Source organism: Tamandua tetradactyla, chromosome X, assembly GCF_023851605.1.
Source record: "Tamandua tetradactyla isolate mTamTet1 chromosome X, mTamTet1.pri, whole genome shotgun sequence".
NCBI lineage: Eukaryota > Metazoa > Chordata > Mammalia > Pilosa > Myrmecophagidae > Tamandua > Tamandua tetradactyla.
Genome location: NC_135353.1, coordinates 136,184,248 through 136,198,630, shown reverse-complemented (window position 1 = coordinate 136,198,630; position 14,383 = coordinate 136,184,248).

Sequence of the window (14,383 nt, the reverse complement as noted above, 5' to 3'; positions counted from 1 at the left end):
AAAAATATTGCGACTGCATGTGTGAGCATAAATGTGAGTTTTAGTGTGCACGTGTGAGTGTGTTTGTAGCCTTATTTTCAGAGATCTTTATTGGCATATACCACACTATGTACAGGATATATTTCCGGTTGTTGGAAAAGCTGGTGATATAATCCTATTTTTGCATTGTACATTTTCCACCTGGACCATGACTACTTCTGCAATGAGACTCAGCTGCTTTAAAAAGTTAACTTGTGGAAACATGGGAGGAGATGACATTAAAGTGAATGGAATAAGAGAAATATAGAAACAATACCAGTAAAGGCGATGCCTCTACCTCCTTTCCCATATTTCTCCTCTCTTCTTGGCTTTTCTGACCGTGGTCTCCTGATCAGGCCTTCCTCATGCAACATTTCATGCCCTAGAGCTAGAAGTCCACAGGGACAAGGCCTGAAATCTTCAGAGTCTTACACCCTGATCCTTTTGTAGAAGGTGTTTCATGTATCCAACTTTTCCAAGGCTGCATCCAGGGCCCTTGATATTGTTTTCAAGGTCTTTCCTAAGGTGGTCTCAGGAATACTCACTCGAATCACCCAGAGGTGGCCATACAGGCTCTATTTGTGAGAGCAAAGGTAGACAAAGCTAGGAGGTAGGGCATTTAAGGTTAGGTGTGAAGCACCTCAAGGTGTTGAATGTGAGAAGAGTCATGGTCAGAAAAAAATATGTCCATACAAGTCTAGTATTGTATGGTGGAAGCCTTTGATTAGATTACTTCTATGGAGATGTGGTGTGACCAATTGTGGATGTGGCCCTTGGATTACATGGAGATGTAACTCCATCTATTCTAAGTGAGCCTTGATTAGTTGACTTGAGTTCTTTAAAAGGGGAAACACTTTGGAGTTACTTCAGAGCTGACACAGACAGAGACCTTTAGAGATGCAGAAAGAAATGCCCCTGGGGAAGCTGTTTGAAACCAGAAGCCAAACGACCAGCACACACCAGCCATGTACCTTCCCAGCTGACAGAGGTGTTTGGATGCCATTGGCCTTTCTTCAGTCCAGATATCTTTCTCTGGATGCCTTAGTTTGGACATTTTTATGGCCTTAGAACTGTAAATTGGCAGCATAATAAATTCCCTTTTTAAAAGCCATTCCATTTCTGACACATTACATTTTCTGGTAGCATTTATACATGTCTAATACTAATTTGTTGATCTTTTCAAAGAATCAAGTTTTGGTTTTATTGATTCTCTATTGATTTTTGTTTTGTATTTCATTTATCTCTGCTATTAAATGGACAGAATAAATAGAAACTGAGCAGATATGGCATAAAATGGGTACTCTCAAATCATAAGAAAAGAGTTCCCCACATCATTAATGCAGTGGTGTAACTAACTAGGGAAGTGAATAGGCAAAGAGTAAGAGCGACATACCACCAGTGCAGTGGTCTTAATGGACACAAGATAATAGCAAGGCAAAGGGGAGCATCCTTACCTCATTAGGGCAGTAATATAACCAGGAAAGGTAATTGAGCTGCTCAAGGAAGAGGAGTCCCACATCATCATTGTGGCAGTATATACAGGAACTGGGGATGTGAGTGATGTTAGGAGGAAGAACACTTCACCATCAGTATAGTTGTTAGCTGGATATAGAGTGTTGACCATCCAATAAGGAAGAGACTTGAACCATCAATCAGTGGTGTAACTGCACATGGTAATTGATCTGTCCAAAAAAAGGGTATTATTGCACAATCAATGCAGTGTCTTGACTAGAGAGGGTGCGTAAATGGTGCAAAGAGAGCCCAAACTAAACTCATGTACTTAGCAGGGGAGGTCAGTGGGGTAAAGTAAAGCATCCCTACACTGTAATTGCTATAAGCGAAAAGATGAAATGAACGGTGCAAAGAAGAGCAGACTGGCATCGTAAGTGCGGTGGTGAGAGTTTGCAGAGGATATGAAAGAGGCAAACCAGAAGGTCCTCTTATTGCCAGTAACAAGGTAGAACTGGACAAGTTATGTGAAAGAGGCAATGAAGATGAGCAACTCACCACCATTATCATGGTTACCAGGAAAGGGTTAGAAACTACAGCATAAAGGGGGAGGGCCATGGCTTGGGTGCATTCAGATAACTTTGCACACCATGGAAAGAGCACAAAGAAGAGCATCCGCACAGCTTCGAGGCAGTCTGGCAACTGGAAAATGGAAAGAAACATCACAGGGAAAATTTGCACCACATCATCTGTTTAGTTATATAAAGAGAGAGGAGATGGAAATGGGGGAAGACTTTACTGACACCCTCAGGCCAGTGAAGAAACTGCACCAGGGAGGCGAATGGAACCACGGTTCCATTCCCATCAGTTCAGTGGTGTTACTGGACAGTAGACTGTCCAGTTACTGGACAGGGCTTAGAGGAATTTCACTGAACCCATTCCCATCAGTTCAGTGGTGTTACTGGACAGTGGACTGTACAGTTCACTGGACAGGGCGTAGAGGAATTTCCCCACACCATTGGTGTAGTGATGTAACTGGGCCAGTGATGAGAACTTGAGCAAATAAGAGGAATCTAGGAGCATTAGGCCATAGGTGTAACTGGGCACAAGATGTGGAGAGGACACTTAGGAGCTTACTCAGAGCACTTGTGTAGTGATGTAATTACAAGGAATGTGAACTGCCCACGTAGGGGCAGCCTTACTCCATCTGTGCAGTTGTGAAAGTGGAGATGTAAAGATGTGAGAAGGGCAATTAGGAGGAAACTACACCAGCAGTGCACTTGTATAACTGGGGGTGAAGTGGGAGGGGCAAAGAGAAATACCTTCAGGTCATCACTGAAAAGTTGTACCTAGAAAGTAGGTGATAACAGGGCCAAGAGGAGCCTCCCCACACAGTCAGTGTAGGTGTGCAAGCAGACAGGGACTGTGAATGGGTGTGAAGCAAAATCTCTGCCTTACCATTTTTTTTGATGGTGTATATGAACAAGGCATTCAAAAAGCACCAAGAAGATTATCCCCACACCATTGGGGTAGGACTGTCTTCAAGTGATGCATTCCAATGAGGCAAAGAGCAAGAGCCCTGCCCCATGGCTGGATGATGTGAATGTGGCATGTGGGAAGGTTCCCACAACAACAGGTACGACTGGACTGAAGGAGGAGAGAAGGCAAAGAAAAGGAGTCTTGCTCCATCCTTGCAGTGGTAAACATGGGCATGGGTGTGAATGGGACAATCAGGGTATGTTAACAGCATCACGGCAGTGGTTGTGGAGGACAGGGTATGTGCCTGGGGAAAAGAGGATGAGCTCTTAACCATGCATACTATGGTCGAATTGGACAGGGGAAGAGAACCCAGCAAAAAGAAGAGCACAAACCTCTTTGCAGTGGGAAACCTGGACAGGGTATGTGAAGGGGGCAAATGTAGCGAACCGCAAATCATCTGGGCAGTTCTGCAACTGGAAAGAATGTTTTATGGACACTAAGAAGATCCCTCCATCATCAGTACAATGGTTTAACTGGACAAGGGCTGTGAACAGGGCAAAGAGAACACGATCAGTACAGCTGTGTTTGCCATTTTGTGGTGCGTGCCACCGGTGCCATGTATGAGGACCGTGCATTTATGGGGAGCCCTTCTACATCACTGCCATGGAATAATTAGTGTTCTAGTTTGCTAGCTGCCAGAATGCAACACACCAGAGATAGATTGGCTTTTAATAAAAGGGGATTTCTTTTCTTAGTTCTTCAGAGGAAAGACAGCTAAATTTCAGCTCAGGTTCTTTCTTACGTGGGAAGACACAGGATGGTCTCTGCTGGCCTTCTCTCCAGCCCTCTGGGTTCCAGCAACTTTCCCAAGGTTGAGTCCTTTCTGCATCTCCAAAGGCCTGGGCTGAGGTGCGAGTGCTGAGATGAGGGACGCTGAGCTGCTTGGGCTCTGTGCTACGTTGAGCTCTCTCATTTAAGCACCAGCCAATTAAGTCAAATGTCATTCATTGCAGCAGGCATGCCTCCTAGCCAACTACAGATGTACTTAGCAACAGATGAAGCTCAAGTACCATTACCTCATGTCCGCAGCAACAAAACTAGGTGCCTTCACATGCCCAAGTTGACAAGTGAATCTAACTACCACAATTGGGAAGACACCTACTGTGGTAGATTGAGTGATTTACCCTAATAAAGAAATTTTCTTAATCTATACTCTTGTGATTTTTAAATACTTGTAAAAAGGACCTTTTTGAAGATGTTAGCTTTAGTTAAGGTATGGCCCAAGTGAATCAGGTTTCTTCTCCATATTACTGGAGTCCTGTATAAGCAGATGAATTTCAGACATAGTCAGAGGAGGCCAGCAGGAGAAGCAGGAGGTCTGTGGAACTGGACGAACAGACAAAAAGAGAGAACATCACTACATGACAGGGGACAGAGATACCATCCAAGGAAGCCAAAGGATGGTGGCAAGCCAGTACCAGAATGCTGTAAGTCTGTGGAGAAAACATTGCCTTGCCAACACCTTGATCTTGGACTTTTAGTCTTGAAATCTTGAGCTAATAAATGCTTGTTGTTTAAGCCAACCCATTGTGTGTTATTTGTTGTAGTGGTCTGGGCAAAGCAGATTCCTATCTATACATTACTCCAACCAGATCAGCATTCCAGCCTCTATACTATCTGGGGGAAGCCCAGGACGGTTGTGATGCAAGCAATGCAACTCCCTCTCAAGTGACTAAGGAGAGAGTTACAAATCTGCCTTCAAGATAGCAGTATTTATCATTACACCATCATAAATCATTTCATCTGCAAGAGAATGTATGTGAGGTGACCTGTCGGACACTGTGGAGATAGTGCAAAGCTTAGTCTCCTGACGTGTTGCTCAGAGCTTGGCATGCATTAGTCTCTTAATATGCATCATTAAATACTCTGAACGCAGAAGTCTGGAATCATTGTACCTTCCCAAGATATTTATACCCTGGTGTAAATGCAGCCAGTGGTTACTGGAGTATTAGGTAACTAATATGGAAAACAACTCAGTAACCCAAATCGAACCCAGGCGAATAGTCTCTAAAAGTTATTATAGCTTATCCGGCAGAAGTCAGAATGGACGACAAAACAGTCCCTGCCACAGCTGACACTTTATTGGAAGTTTCTAAAGCCATGGCCAGGAATTCAATGGACTGTGAACACTGAATTATCCTCTTACCCCTGGAAATGATCCGAGCAGGCCGAGCTGCAGGATGTTAGCAGAATGACTTGCAGGAGCTCATGTCTATCCTAACTGGTTCTCTTCAGCTCTGGAAGTGGAGGGCTGCTTGCTCAAAGGTGTGAGCCTGGTATTGGAAAAACACTGTGTTCACCACAGAACATGTATTTAGCCAGCTGTCCCGCTACGTTACTGTGCTGTGTTAAACATACCAAAGTTAAATTAAAAAAATAAATAAACCAAACTCATTTAGATGAATGGAGTCTCTAAATTTTTAACACATTTAACTGGGGGTGGGGATTGAGGTGTTTCCGGAATAAGGGAGAGGATGTGAGTTTGCAGGATAGAATGGGGTAAAATTGGGGCTACAACCAAAGTTTGGCGGGCCAACTTGAAGTTGTGCATTTGTGTACTGCATAAGGCCACCCAGCCTGGGCGTGGGAGCGGGTTAAAATATAGTCTGTATTCTTGCACGAGCTTTAACCTTGAGCTGTGATGCCAGAGGGGTAACGCTGTCTGTGTCCTCTGCTCACGGGGGGAAATATTTTTCACGGAGGAGAGGGGGTTCTCGTTCATTCTCTAGGGACAATTCCTTTTCATTCTGAGGAGCCACTTTCTTCTAATTCCTCTCTGTAGAGGGCATTTTAATTTTGTTAACTCTTCCTGCTGGCCTTTCTATGATAATGAAGTCAGTGGTCTGCTCACCCTGCTTTACAGCAGAATATGTCCCAGATGTACTGAGGCTTTTCATGCTACCTGGTGTTCTGGAAGTGCCCTTCACTGCCCTGCTCCCTGGTTCCTTTCAGATCTGTGAACCTCCCTCCACCCCAGAGCCAGTAACTAGAGTCAGTGCCTCCACAGCTGGGCCTTATATGTCTGCTCCAGCTCTATGGATTGGTGAGTCCTGCACCATATTGATTGATAATATTACTAATTAAGTCCGAATAGAGCTATGGAAGAAAAGTAAAGTTCGTGGAATTAATATGTTTAAAGTTGTATGAATAGACATTGTAACAATTTTCAAATATATGCTACCAGCACCCATTCACTGTACACTGATTAATGTACACTTCCCTGCTGAGTCTATGGATCTAATACTGTTCTTTGCTGCATGACGGCAGTTCTTGGATGGGGTATTTTGTTTTTCTGCGATTTGTTATAATCTTGATACATTAAAAATGTGATGGGTGGTAGTCACCCAGCTATGGTTTTGAGCTGCTTCCTTCCTCCTTGTTGCAGCATAGTTCTTTGTAATTTTACTTCTTCAATATGTGTCTTATTTTCCACAACAAGACTTAAAAAAAAAAACACTTTCTAAATGTGTTTTATAGCTAAAATGAGCTCTGGTGGAAAGAAAGTCAGAGAAATTCCAATTCTGGTTGGATAACCTGCACCACAAAGATGGGCTGGCATGCCCTCAGCCACCATAAGGGCTCTCCTCATTCAAGTCTCCAGCCCGTGATCACTTCTCAGTGTTGCTTTAATGAGAGCAGATGTTAATCCATAACTCTCAGACGCTCAGAATACCACCCTGGCATAAGAGACTTCTGCTGAAACTTGACCTTGCTGTTTTTAGCAGACTCTGTCATTGCCCACCCGCCATTCTCTGGTCTTTGCCCAGTGGTGCCAGCTCTGGGACTTCCAAATGCCCGAGGACTTTCTTGACACCCAGAATCACTCTGACACTCAAGGCCGCTATGGAGCCAGAGGATTAACATCCTGGGAAGCAGCCCTCAATCAATGACTCATGGGAGTTGGTGCCAGCTCCTTGCCGCTAAGAGGGGTGACTGAGGTGCTGCGGTACCTGACCCGTGGTGTCTGGGAAGAATGAACTCCAATAACTCTACTAGCGGTAACCTGCTTCACATCGCACCTTTTTTGGTACCCTTTTTGCCGGTTTTTCTCCTCGAAACGGTGTTTCCTAGGATTCCCCTCTCCTTGATATACTCTTTGCAGCTTCTGGGGAATCCAACTAAGCTGGTGCTTCGCTTCTTCACCAGTAACAAATTAATGACCCCTAGTAATTAGCACCATGGTCCCACAGTCAGACATTGAAGAAGTTTCCTGGAAAAAGAAGGAATGCCTTGTCTTTAGGTCTCTTCACCTGAGTTGAAGTATTAGGAAGATACTCTGTAGAACTATTCTGCTTTTGACAGCCCAGCACAGAACCATTATATTTTCTAGTCTACCACCAAGTGACACAGTGTTACAAACTTTTACATCCCTTCACTGCCAAGTTCATGGATAAATGGCTACCTCCAGAAGTGTTCCTTCTTTTGTGTGTACAACCATCCTGATAGTCCAGTTCTGAGAAGGGGCCACGCTCGCAACCCCTTTGAAACCTGAGACCTTGGTCTTTGATACTTTCCATTGTGGAGGTTAGTCACACTACCCCAATATTTCCTTGGCAGCTGCCCCATTTCCAGCCCACTGATGTCCATGTGCTATTGGTCCAGACCAGACAGAAATCTCTTCATCAGTGTTTTTCAGTATGCTCTTCAGACTTGAGCAACGTATACAAAAGCAGACCATGAAACCCCTCGAGAGTGGAAAAAAGAAGTTCTCTTTGCACTTGTGTTCATTGCCTAGCCACTCCCCTTTTCCCTTTAAATGGCTTGTGTTGCTTCTTCCCCAAGAATCTCATCCCAGTATTCAGTTGAACTATTTCTGTTAATTAAAGGTAAAGCTAGTTTCTGGTAGAAAACCATTTTCGGAGGCAGATTTTAATAGGTCCACAAGAAGAAGCAATTAACACAATTGATTGCCATCTGCATTTTAGGTAAAAAGGGTCATCAAAAATTGGCGACCTATTAGGAAACCTAGAATTTTCCAGGTGTGATGTAGTAATTTATATATTCATTGTATGAACATGAGTATTATACTATGTACCCAGCACCATTCAGGTCTTGGAGTAAAATTAGTCCCCTTGGAGGAATTATATCCAGGTAGGGTGTTAGACAATAATAAAGAAATCACTCTTCCATTATAAGCATAGCATAAATTAAAAATAAAGTAAAGCCTCAATAAAATAAAAGAGCCTTAATGTTTTACTGGCAAGCAGCATGGCTCTTTTCAGGAGTATGTCAGCACACATTTTTCATTATACTTCCAAAGAAGCTTCTGAAGTTCTCACTTTTGACTGTGAGACCCAAATACCTACGTGCCATGCCCTGTTGGTAGCATCAGTCAAGAGGCTTTGCTCCCTGTGAGTACTTTGTAATTCCACTGGATTTCTTAATTTGTATCATGTATGAAAAACAGTCTGTCATAATGTACATTAGAAACCAAGGTTAATGGTCTCACACTATGGATTGTAATCGCTTTATTGTTTCCTGTTGCAAGGCTGCTTTTATTAAACTATAGTCTTTTAAAATTTGTCTGTTTTTTATTTTCTACAATAGTAATTAATGTTAATCAAGCATAGTAAAAGAATAATAATAAAATATACCATTCATTTATTTCTGTCTTATTCACTGGTAAGATACCAGTACTCTATGAATAAGAGTGGAGAAAACAGACATCCTTGCCTTTTTCTCAATCTTAGAGGAAAAATACTCAGTCCTTCACCATCAAGTATAACGTTAACTGAAGGGTTTGTGTAGATAGCCTTTATCAAGATGAGAACATTTCTCTTTATTCCTATTTTTCTAATATTTTTATTATGAATAGATATTGAGTTTTGTCAAGTGACTTCTCCACATGGACAGATACGATCAATGAGTTTTCTTCATTAGCCTGTTAATATTGTAGATTACAATGATTTATTTCAAATTGTAAGTCAGGCTTGCATTCCTGCGGGTTTGCTTGTATGGTCTGTCACTTGATTGAAAGACCACTCTCATCCTTTGTAATCTATCCACTGAGATTACCAAGAATGATCTCCCTTCCTTATGGTCAACTGGTTAAGAACTTTAATTACATCTGTGAAGTATCTTCACAACAATACCTAAATTAATGTTTGATTGAATAATTGGGGATGATAGCCTAGCCAAGTTAATTTTCTGCACAAACTAATTAGGAAACAGGTAAACATAAATTAATACATTCGCGTGACAATTTTACTTATAAAATTGATCAAATTCAAAAGGCTGACAAAACATGTCGTACTGAATGTGTAGGGCATTCACATACAGTAATTTGTGAGAATATGCATTGTTACGGCATTCTTTAAATAAATTTCATCAGCATTTACAAAAATTTTAAATAATTGCACCATTTCTCCTTTAGCCCAATTTCCACAACGCTATGTGCTTCTCTAAACTAAACATGCACATTTGCCCAAGAATCATGTTCAAAGGTGCTGTTTGCATTTCCATTAATCATAAGAAGAAGTGTTAAACAACTGTGTCCATCAGTAGGACAATGGTTAAATTAATTATAGCACCGACACCTCGAAATTCTAAGGAAAAAAAAAGGAAGCATTACAGGTTCTTTTACGAAAAGAACCTGCATTTATTTTTATTAATTAGTAAAGGGAAAACATATATTCAATACAGAAGTATGTTAACAAAATCACATTATATGATTTTAAAATGCATTTATATTTGAAAATTTCTAGAATCAGCTTTAATATACTTACCCCAGATTTTATATTGCTACATCTGAAATGGGGACTGCATATAGGGGTAGCAGTATAAAGGTTAGAATTGTGATTTATCTGTGTTGTTGGAATTTTTTGCAACAAGCATCTATGTGCTATCATCTTTGTAATCAAAACACTTAAATAACCCTATAAAAGAAGTAGTAGTTGTGTGTTGGCCAGAGAAAGTAGCTTTTCAGCTGATGAAATAGACAAAATCTGAATCCAGGACATTGCTCTGGGTAAAGTACATAGTCAAGAGGCAGTGGAGGGAAGTTGATTTTTTTTTGCTTTCCAAATCAAAGATAGCATGACTCTCCAGGAACCATATTCCATTTCCTCAAAAAATACCAGCATTTTTAGGAATTCAGCCTCTGGATAAGTGTGCTTACACAGTGATTTCAATGATCTTTTCTCATGTACTGCTTATGGAGGAGCTTTTGATTTTGACAAAGAACGCTCATTCATAGGTATATGTGTTCAGTTTCAAATGAGACACTCTATTACAACCCTAAAGCAAATATCAGGATAATTAAAAAAAAAAACCTCCTTTCTAAACTCAGAGTTTATTCCCTGATAACCAGCATGTTTTATGCCAATCATATTTTACTGACCACCCCATTTGAAAAACACCTTGAGAGAACATGAAGATGCCCATGAAGGATCACCACATGTCTACACACGACTGTCCCATGTGAACGTTTATACTATCATTAACAGAGGGATCCCAGGGTCGGGTTACACCTAGAACACATCTGGTGAGGGGAAATGCTCTCTGTGGCCGCCAAGGCAGGTGATTCTGAGGTGCGTGCTTCACTGGGAAAAGAGTATAGCTTTCAGAGGACGAGACAGTGAAGAGCCGGTCATCAGTTCAGGGCCCAGAGTTGCACTGGAGAGCACAATGGGTAAGACCAAAGGGAAGTGTGCATTAATGCAGGAAGAAGTAGATCTGGACGAAAATGCCAAACTCTGGGCAGAGTTAGTTCTCGAGGAAACCTGGGGCCAGGGACAACAGGATCCAAATTAAATGATCCTGCAGACGATCCCCAAACTATGCTTAATTCTCCTATCACATACCTTCTTTAGGCCTGCATATAACACTTTGGCCACGGTGTCCTTTTTATTGCCTGTGAAACATTATGGAGTAGGCAGAAGAGAAATGAATTAGAAGACAGACGGTCAGCCCCAGGCTGGGAGGAGTGGACCATAATTGACTCTAGACAAATTCAGGTGTTATAGTTTCAGCCCCTACACTTACTAGCTGTGTGAACTCGGACACATCACTAAGCTCTCAGACTTAGATTCTTCATCTGTGAACTTGAATTGATAGGCATTGTCTTGTATAAGTGTTAGAATAGATGCAATATATGTAAAACTCTTGGCACAGTTACTGAAATGCAGTAGATCCTAATGAATAGCAGTTATTGCTAGTGTTATTTTCACCAATGACTCTACCACTCCCTCCTCAAGGATTAGTTTATCCAAGATACATCAGAGAATATGCAGTGTTCTAGGACATGGCACAAAAAATCAGTTTAAAATGTTACTTAGCAAACAAAACTAGGTAAATCTTACTCCTTAGAATATATATTGTTTAATTTGGGTATGGGAGAGTCCTCTCCTGCTAGATGCAGCACAAAGTTCCAAAATTTTTTGTTAAAGCCAACTCTTTCCCACCTTCCCTCTCAGTTTCTCCACCCAAACCACACTCATTCTGTCACACACGTATACTAATAATCTAGCCTTCACTTAGAGTGTGAGAAATTAAAAACAAGATAATGTCATAAAATGTATTTTGAATGGAGTGGTCTCTGGCCCTCCCACACCAAGACAAATAATACCAGACCAGTTGCTGCCGGCCCCTCACGGGTGTTGCAAACATATTTGTCACGAACTCATTGGAGATGATGTGCATAAAAAATTCGTGCACCATGTTCTCTTGAAGTGGAACAAGAATGCAGGACAATATCCAGTTCAATGTAAGGCGCAGATTTCTTTCTGGTGTGACTATGATCCCAAAGTAATCAGGCGAGGTTTTCAATTACCGGGTATTTTCTTTCAAATCTTAGACATGCAGGATTGGTCCCTGCTCACCACTCCCACAGAGTCATTCTGTCAACTCCCTAACTTAGTTTAAAATTATCTACCTCTAAAGGACTTGCAGCTTCCCAAGGCCCCAACGAGCCTTGTCTCAGAACATTTATATGTGTTCATCTTAATACCCCCAATACTAATGCAATGCTTTGTAAAGAGTGGCTCATCAATTAATGTTTGGGAAATAAATGTACTCATGATTATGAGATTGGATTGCTTAAGACTGATTCTTCTTACATAAATAAGAAAAAAAAAATCCAAGTATGTTTCCTTTAGCTTACAGAAGAACAGACAAAAATGGGTAAGAGAAGCAAAGAAATGACCATCTTTTATATTCTTCACTTTATTTGTTGATTCCATATATTTTACTGGTGAGTTTTACACATTTCCAAGAAAATGCCTATTCTAATGACATGTTATCTTGTTTGAAATCACAAAAATGATGGTTTCTCAACTAATTTTTAACAAAATAATGAAAATCTTACTCTAAAGAATGAAAAACAGATGCCACTCATTAACTTGGATATTTAAACTAATTAAACTCTGATTAAAGGAGACAACTGTTGAGAAGCACATGCAAAATAAGAGAACTCTCCAAGTCATCTATGCCAAATAAAATTGCACAAATATTATATATGATTTCTCCTCCAGGCCCACACCAACCCTCCACTATTTAAAATTAGTTTACTCCATAGGCCATTAGATATTTACTTCCATTCCATCTTCCCACTGTATTCCATTCAATTTCCATCCCATTCCATTTTCCCCATTTCATTCATTTCCCTTGTAATCCAGTCTCCGTTTCATCCCACTGCATTCCATTTTAAATCCATTTTCACTCCATGTTATTTAATGTGTCGAATACCATTCCCTTGTATTCTCTGCTGTGTTTCATTCCAGAGGTTCTTCTATTTCACTAAATAGTTCTTTCCTTTCTACCAAATTTCCTAGGACTGTGACTTTCAGGAAATATTTTTATCAAAGAATTACAAATGCTTAGGGTCTTGTTCCAACAAGTTCCAGTTCTAGGAATTAATTCATAACAAGGACACAAAGGGGATATGAACAAATTTATCAAGAAATATGTGTCTCACACTGCTATATTAGAGAGTTAAAAGTTGTAAACATGGTAAATGTTGGTCGAGATATCAATGTATGGAAATGAATGTTTCTCCATAAAGAGAATACTTTGTAGTTTCAAAAGGGCCTTGCAGAAATGTATTTATTGATATGTAAAGCAAGTTATCTGGACCCAAAAAGCAACTTTCAAAATGATATATGTGCATAAATAATTCAATTTTCATAAAACCAAACCCAGATAAAAAATGTGAAAGAGCTATGAAGCTCCATTCTACCTACATATAATTGAAGATTTCCAGTAGTTACATATGGGTGTGTGGGAAGTTAGGTGCTAGCTTTTTTTACATTTGCTTTTCTGTCTTGGGTAGTGTGGTAGTTTGAGGCTGTTCTGTACCCCAGAAAAAGCCATGTTCTTTGAACCCATTCCTATGGGTTAATAATCTCACTGGAGTCCTTTATAAGAGTATAAAACACATAGAGAAGCTCAGAGAGATGACATTAAAAGAAGCTCATAGTGAAAAGCCCTAAAAGCTAAGAGAGGACCCACAGAAGCTAAGCGAGGAAGCCACTGGAACCAGAAGCTGAAAGCAAGAAACCTGTGAGTAAAGGACGAGCAGACAGCAACCATGTGCCTTCCCATGTGGCAGAGGTGTCCCTGATGCCAGCAGCCTTTCTTCAGAGACCAAGTATCTTCCTGTTGATGCCTGAGTTGGAAATTTTCACAGCCTAAGAAGTGCAAATTGTACGTTAATTAATCTCCATTGTAAAAGCCAACCCGTTTTTTAAATATTGCATTCAGGCAGTTTTAAAAAACCGAACAGGCGGTGAATATGACATACATACGGGATTCAAGCCAGCTCGCCCTGAGAGGTTGTATGTCCAGGCCTCAACTCGCCATCGTTAAACATTCCTTGCTCCCTGAGTTTAATGTCCTGAGCCCTGCCTCTCCAGGAGAGCAGACCCTTCCCATGCCCCCTGGAATTCCCCAAGGAATCCATATATACCTACTGGACTGAATGAGCTGCCTGTTCCACACTTACCTAGATCTCCCAGAGTTCTCCTAGCACTCACCAACATCACGAGAAGGTTTGAAGTTGCCTGTCTCCCCTTCTCTACCACCCAGCACTCACCCAGTGTTGCCTCTTGATTCTAGGCCCCTTCTCCCTCAAAAGGGCTTCTTTTATCCTGACCTGAAATTTCCTTTTCCCAACTTTTCTAACTTACCTCTTATACAATGAATTGTTTAATAAATAAAATTTAAATGTTGGTTTCATTTTTTTCCACTCTGTTGTTTAGAGTAGTTTTAGTTTAAGGTAAAAACTGTGGGGGGAATACAGATTTTCCACATACCCTTCCCCTCACACCTATTTACTCCTATAATCGACATATTGTTTAACTGCTGTATGTTGTTACAACTGATGAGTGAATCCTGACACATCATTGTTAACTAAAGTTCACAAATTCCAGTTCACTCTCTG